This window comes from Leptonotus elevatus, chromosome 2 (assembly GCF_054856555.1).
Source record: "Leptonotus elevatus isolate MCC_2025b chromosome 2, RoL_Lele_1.0, whole genome shotgun sequence".
NCBI classification, from domain to species: Eukaryota; Metazoa; Chordata; class Actinopteri; order Syngnathiformes; family Syngnathidae; genus Leptonotus; species Leptonotus elevatus.
This window is the reverse complement of record NC_141240.1, coordinates 28,297,174-28,305,529: the sequence shown is the minus strand read 5'-3', so window position 1 is coordinate 28,305,529 and position 8,356 is coordinate 28,297,174.

Genomic DNA, 8,356 nt, shown 5'->3' with positions numbered 1-8,356 from the left:
ATCTCATGAAGAGAAGAAACATGAATATTTAGCAGTAAAAACAACTGCCACCCACCACAAGTAACACTCCCTGGTCCCCCACCAACGCTGGTGTCAAAGTTCTGGGATTTACGTAATTGTTCCTACTCGCATATGTTTTCTACTGACAAGGGGAGTGAATGTGCAGATTTATTTAGAGGGCAGTTTTGTTTGTTCAATGTGGAGCTAGCTGCTGCATGAGCATACACAGCTGTTCAAACTAGAGCTGGGTGATAGAGCCCTCAAATGAAATCTCAGATTTTTTTGGTACCCATTTTAGGGGATTCTTGGAAATCACAATGTCCCTCAGCTCAGACTCAAAGAAAACTGAAAAAACAAAGAGTTTATTCGAGTGCACGTACTCGCACGCACACCTATGGAGGACCAAAACTGCCAAAATTCAAAATAAATAAATGACTAAATAAACTAAGGTGAAAATAAAAATGAATATAAAAAAATATAATTCGAAAATTAAATCCCCCAAAATAAACATATATATATATATATACATACATTTATAAAAAATATATAATTCAGCGGCACGGTGGCTGACTGGTTAGCACGTCCGCCTCCCAGTGCAAAGGTTGTGAGATCAAGTCCGGGCTTCGGCCTTCCTGGGTGGAGTTTGCATGTTCTCCCCGTGCTTGCGTGGATTTTCTCCGGGTACTCCGGTTTCCTCCCACATTCCAAAGACATGCATGGCAGGTTAATTGAACACTCCAAATTGTCCATAGGTGTGATTGTGAGTATGGTTGTTCGTCTCTGTGTGCCCTGCGATTGGCTGGCAACCAGTACAGGGTGTACCCCGCCTACTGCCCAAAGCCAGCTGGGATAGGCTCCAGCAACCCCCGCAACCCTTGTGAGGACAAGCGGTACAGAAAATGGATGGATGGATGGATATATAATTCAAAAATTAAATACAAAAAATATAAATGTATATATATATATATATATATATATATATTTGTATTTTATTTTTTGAATTGTACTTTTGATATCCGTTTTTATTTTAACTTTTAGTCATTTATTTCATTTTGTATTTAGTCATTTATTTATTTAGTGATTTATTTATTTTAAATTTTGGCAGTTTTGGTCCATACTGCCAGGATGAAATGTTATTCAAATAAGGGGGCGGTCCTAAGCGTGTCTTGGGTTGGACTCCCTATGTATATATATATATATATATATATATATATATATATATATATATATATATATATATATATATATATATATATATATATATATATATATATATATATATATATATGTATAAAAATAATAAATTGATAAGTTCATATCCCATTCAGGATAGCGTGCAGAAACTGAGGTTGTCAATTTAGTTGAATTTAAAGAGGCTTGATGTGACTGAGGTCAAAGGTGGGCTGTTTTCCTTCACTGCTCACGTAAACCAAATTACTTGGCTGCATTTGACAGCTGCAGAGACGACTCAGAGGAGCGAATCGAGTGGCATCAGAGGTTTCATGTCCGAAATTAGATTTCCACACTACTCTCATCCATTCGGCACACTAAGAACACTTCTTATCTGATCGGCCCTTTTACTTTGTCATCATTATATTTCTTCTAGAGGCTTGTTAGCCAGATTAGTACCATAGCTATTAGCTTGAGACAAAAACGGTGTAAAAATTATCATGCGACAAAACTTGAATTGATACATGAGTAGAATATGTTCATACCTTGTGTTTACATTATCCCCCTTTTCAATGCTAACACTGATGAAATGAAACTGTAATTTACCAACTTCACCACTACAGTAGGTGGAGTAACTAACTACAGTTTTACATTCACTATATTTGTGCATTCGACCACATGAGGCAGTACATCTGCTTTGCAGTTAAGAGGTTTTGAGTTCAAATCTCGACTCAGGCATTCCTGTGTGGAGTTGTTTATTGGCTGCCCGTGAAGGTCTGGTTGCAGTTGCATTAGTATCTTCTTCCGCCATATCAAGGACTATTAGTGGTCCTAAATTGAATTTCCTTTAAAGAGAATGAGAGAAGGAGATGAAGCAAGTCAGCTGTGTTCGTGCCTACAACAGTAAAAAGGGTCCTTTTTGAAATGTGCCATGCTGTGCCGGCTTGCACCGGTCTGTCAAAAATACCTAAATTGAGTCTAGCCCGCCCCTGTGCAGATGTACACTATACTTTGTGCCAGTCTTGCTCTACAGTAGGTGCGAAAATAGAGTACTAAGTCTGTGTATTCAATAAGTGAATATAATATGTACGTTTAATAATGATTTTATAATGTGCCAATTTGAAATTCTTATTTCCATTATACCAGAATTTCGGAGTGGATTTCGTCCGACTTCAGAGCTTTGACCGAATATCGGATTGTAGTTTTCAATGGTAAAAAATGAACACGAAATAAGGTCCTGTCAAACTGCCCTCATTAAAGCATATGTTAAATGTCCATATTGTCTTTGAGAAAGAAGTGTGAAAGTGTGAACCATCTGTCACCAAAGCTTTCTGTTTCAGTGCCAATGCGGTGCCGCACATTAACAAACAGCCAACTGGTGTCGGTACGCTTGTACGTGAGCAAATAGCTCTTTTTCTTTTCATTTTACATCTTTTAAGCATTTTCATTCCCAAGTGTATGTTCGTGCTTGCCAATGATACAAAATGGTGATGAGAGTGATAATATATTCAAATAATCTGCTACTGGTTGCTCGTTTCCACACTGAATAAACCAAGCAGGGGAAGGCTTCCCGTGCAGTCAGAGGTGCGAATGCCGGGATTTGAAATAGCTGTTTCATTCATATTAGCAGCCGGGAACATTGTTCTTTCAATGCATCTCTAATAATAACAATCGTCGCGCACATGTCACAGGGAGGCGGACCTCATTAAAAGACACACTGCAGAGAAGCGAGCCACCGTTTTGTAATCAGCCGTCCTGCCGAGCTACGGGCCGACATCTTCGTTTATTGGAAGTCACAAAGAGAACAAAAAGCAAGATGGAAAAAAAATGGAATCCCATTTTTATTATTCCTGTTTAATTACAGGGTTTCAGCCGCACCTTGGCGCCCCGTGAGTGAATGAATGAACCAGCACTAATTGGGTTTTGAATCAATCTAAGCCCTCTGGCAAACTGTGGTCGCCAAAGTGTTCAATCCCTCCATTGACTTGAAAGTCACAACTACGCATGGAAACACTCATTCCAGTATGTTGTCCTATATGCAGCACACCTACTGTACCTGCACATAAACTGACTGCACTCGTCCTCTGTCATCTTGACTTAGCAACCACACAGTAACCATAGAGACAAAATTAAACTAAAGACCAAGGATATTTATATCTTCTTTTTGTAACAAGACTGCAGTCTGTCACTTAACAAGGGCTTCCATCCTTTATTGATTGTTGTGTGACGGCATCGTGTAATTGTGTGAAAGATAAGGTGTGATTCCTCATACTATTGCAAATGTGTACGTTGCAAATCTATAATGCCGCATTATGGGGTTACACATACTGTCCATAAAAGACTTCCTCTTCATTCCAGCAGCCTTCAACATTCCTGTCAGAGTCCCGCTGAGATCTCAGGGATTCAGACCATGCTCGGTTCACAATTGCACTACTTCTCTTGCTTGTTAAATATAAAACACTGATTGGCTAGCTTGCTGTGAAGGTCAGAGAACTGATCCTAGTTTAGTCCACTGACTAATTAGGCCGTCTATGAATGCATTCAGCAAATAAAGAGTAATTATAACCCATGACACAATTACACCCCATCACGTCGCCAGCTTAGTCGAACATTATGACATTATTATCAATCTTTTGCTAGTAGCAGTATGAACTAATATGTGCTAGCATATAATGTGTCAGCCGAGGTACTTTTCGGAACTTGCACCTAACAGTCAAAGCCGAAATTATTCACACCCCCGGCAAATTTTTAATTTGTGGTGTAACGGCTGAGCGGGACAGCAAAATGGGACAGCAACAAAAAAACACAAATGTTGTATTTATTAAAAGAAACCAAAAAACTGTGGGCTCTGCGCAACCACGCGTCACAATAATCATACGCTTCCATAACGTCAAAAACATTGACGGCCAAAACGAAAAAGCGCTGCACGTGCACACCAAAAACAAAGAGGCGCCACTATGTGCCGCGGTACCACACTGCGGATTGTTACAGTGGACATTTTAGCATGACAAAATCCCAAAACACACAGCAAAAGTGGTTAAGAAATGGTTCGCGGACGAAAATATTAATGTTTCGCAGTGGCCCAGACAGTCCAAGGTTGAATTCAGTTGAAAATCTGAGGGTGTCATGATTGGGGTCAGCTGTTCTGTTTTCCCTTGCAGTTGCTGGGGAAACAGCTGGAGGGCGGATCCCGCCAAACACACCTGCTGCCCATTAGCTCATCAGGCCAAGATAAAAGCCTGACAGAAACAGCAAGGAGTGTCGGGTTATTACTCCGTGATGCTACTCTGTATCACACACTACTCGCTGGTTTATCCGCCCTCGGGTGTGATTTTGTGTTTCCTTGTTTTTGATTAAAACTAAGTTATCAGCATCACTGCAGTGGCTCTCCTACCTTCCTGCATTTGGGTCCTCCACTCCGTTTTCGTGACAGCCAACTTCAACCGTGACAGATCGTGACAGAGGGGACTAAAGATCAGGTTGATGAGAAGAAGAGCAACTATAGGGTGCGTTTTATTTGGAGGAATAGCCAATAAAGGCTTTTTTCTATTGATTTTTGAGGAAAAAGATACGAATAATTTTGGATGTGCCACTTTTTTTTCCAAAAGTATATAAAAGCTAAGAAATATTTTTTTCCCAAAAGAGAGAGTGGAATATTCATTATTCGGCAAGTCACACACACTGTACACTACAAGCAAGGCATACACTCTAAAAAACAATTGATACAAACACGACGTGACAACGTGTAACTATTCTAGAAAAACTTCACCCACAATTACGTACGTACTACAAAGTCACAGTCAGACTTGGTAGGTTCTATAAAAAGCCACCATGTGATACAAGTGTCGATATACATACCTTCTTGTTAATATGTTTAGGTCAAATTGAGGTAGAAATGTTTGAAAATCCCGCAGTTTCTCTCTGCAGTCTTTCGTCATGACTCACTTACCTGGCTCCCATGAGAGGAGGACTGAAATTACCGTAATGACAGTACTTTTCTGTAAGGTGCAAGGGCTTAGCTTTCAGACCCCTTTGGAATTTTTCAAATAGCACAAACATTACGGTAGTAAATTATTGTAATCCAAAGTGCACTTACAGAAATGTGCCGCCAGCAGCACGTTTGGTAACAAAGTGTTCCTCACAGGAGACATTTTCAAATTACAGAATTTAAGAAATCAAATTAGCTTTTGGCTTTCTTTCTAAAAAACAAGACAAATTGTGTCCTAGGAGTGACTTTTATTTTCCCAGGATAGCATGGTAAAAAAAAGAAAAAAGAAGAGAACAATTCTGGGAGAAACGCGACGGGTGGCATATCTATCTTGCCTAGCCCACTGTCATAGAAGCCCGGTTTTGCTTCACCAAAAATAAAGAAATGAATAAATAAATAAATAAATAAAAGTAAAAAAAAATAAAAATAAAATAAAATAAAAGCCGACAATGGATTGAAGATTTTTTTCACAAATGGAAATAAAAATGTAGATGGATAGATGGATAGATGGATGGATGGATAGATAGATGGATAGAGAGCTTGACAAGAACAAGCTGCTTGGTGTTTCCAAAGTGACTTTAGTTCCCAGGGACATGACAGTCAGCGTTGTAAATACACAGCCACCGAGATGCTTTATTTTGACATAGCGCTAGCAGGGCTCAGACCTTAAGCTATTTTTGTTTTCGAGCCATGTGAACTTGCGACATGTGAACGTGTGATGCCAAAGCTGTGGATCTACCAGAAGTGAGATTACCATGCCAACTGCATTTCCTCCCTCCTGCTTTGTTTTGAGTCAGGCTGTGTGTGTTCACATTATGTTCCTGAGAAAAAAAAGACTGTCATTCTCAGCAGCTTTATGGGAGCGTCGAGTATATGAGATGAAATCTGATGAGATGCTTGAGCGGTGTTTTTTTTAGTTGCCTTTCCGGCTTTAACAAAAGCGATCATTTTGATACAAAACATGCTGCTTCGTCAACTAAATGAAATGAATTGGAGGTTGTATACTGTTTTTGACCCAACCTTCAACCTTCCAATGCTTCTGAGTGGATACGCAATTTGAGTGCGAGCTGGCAGAATTATGAAACGAGACTTTCAATTCTTTATTTTATTCAACTTAGATTAAATGGATGAATTACCCTTAAACAACATTGTTAATGCAAAATTTCGATTGCATTTTGTCACTCTATCAAACTGCAATAACATCACATGCACAACATATTACTAAAACGACAGTTCACTTTCATTCCTATTGATTGTGCTTCCATTATTTTTGTTCCCTAGTCAGACGGCATTGGCATCCAGCTTACCTGTCACCCTGAACAAGGTATTTGGGAGAAAATGGATGAATAACTAATTGGAATCTCTACTACCTTGCTGCCATTTGGCTTCTCTCAACAGAGCAACATATTATTTCCTTGCACAAGAGGATTGTAAATGAGAACATGAGGTGATCTCATCGTCCTCCCACACTTGCAATGCCCGCAGAGTTCAAATCATTTGTCTAACGTGTGCTGCGAATGCTGAACGTACTCTACAAAGGCTTCAGTTCTACTCGCTGCGAGGGGCAATAGAAGCCGACAACATATGTTCACTCGTGGAATCATAATGTGTTGTTGTTGTTTTTTTTTAATCATCTCTGTGGAAAGTTTATTTTCAAGAAATGCCTCCTACGTGTCGTTCTCATTGTGGCTCTTCATGCTCACTAACACAGTGAGAGAGGCAAAGTGTTTCGTTATCGTGCTTGGTCTGCTAAATGTACAGTACATAAATGTCAAAGAACCATAGCATGCTATTAATGACGCAAATGAATACATTTACACAATTTAACCGTTTGCCCGCATTATTTTTTTTTGAGTGCTCACAAACAGGCTCATTATGATAAATAAGAAGGCTGTTGGGCGAAGATTGCTTGTGAGTTGTGAGTGGGAGTATTTCCTGGAAACAGTGCGCGCAATTAGCCTGTTAACACACTCATTCCAGGAAGCGGTATTCAATTTTTCAAGTAATTTTCCTTTCTTTCTTTTTTTAACTACGCAAACAATTCATGTGTAACATTTCTTTTTAGGTTTGACATCACGTCACTCACATGAACAGGAACACGAGTTAAAGTATACATTTCACTAATTTTGACCTAAATATATTTAGTTCAGCCAGTCCCCCCCCCCCCCCCCACACACACACACACACACACACAACTGTAACATGTTAGATAAGACATTACTTATTTCTCATCCGAAATCATGGAAGGCAAAACAATCTGTTCCATTGTGAAACCTTTACTAACAGTACAGGCAATGTTTAGCTCGCATTTTAGGGCTGTCACCCTTGAACTGGTACCAACATGGATGCTGTTTAAAGAAAGGAATGAGCAGGCTGCATTTCCTGGGGAAGCTCAGAACCTTCAAAGTGTGCAGCAAAATGTTGGGGATGTTCTACCAGTCAGGAGCAAGTAACATGTACTTTACTGTTGTCTGCTAGGGGAGAAGCATCAGTGTCAGGGATACAAAAATAATCAATAAACTCATTAAGAGGGCTGGTGACATCGTGGGACTAAAGATTGAGATGTTGGAATCAGTGAGGGAACAGTAGCCAATGAGAAAACTTCTTTCCATCATGGATAATCGTTCACGTCCTCTCCACGACACTCTTCGGCAGCAAAGGAGCACTTTCTCAAACAGACGTATTGATTTTTGCTGCCAAAAACAACAGTTTAGATCATCTTTTATAGGCTACCCTTCACGGTTCACTTTTAAAAAGTATAACACTGCCACTGGATGTGAGGGCAATAATCTGCCATACAATACACTGCGGAATGAATTATGCGTATGTATAATGTGAAGTATGCATATGATTAAAGTGTTCGTCACCTAAACACACAATGCAATGGGCTCATCTTAACAAACTGAACCAAAGGTGCCTGAGGAGGAAGGTGTGCATGTACATACAAGTTTTTCTTTTTGGGCTTTGTTGAACTGTTTGACTTTTTTGGTCATCAAGCGTAAGTGTGTGTGTCAATGGTTGTACAGTATGCAGTATATGATAGGATGTTGTACTCTGCTTTGGATCTGTGCCGCCCGCGTCAATAGAACCAACATAACACTTGGGCCAGCACTCACTTCCTCACTTTTAGCTCATTTAATATAGTGTAGTTTTCACCGCACTTTGTCATAATGGGCCTACAGGACACATGCGCACGCG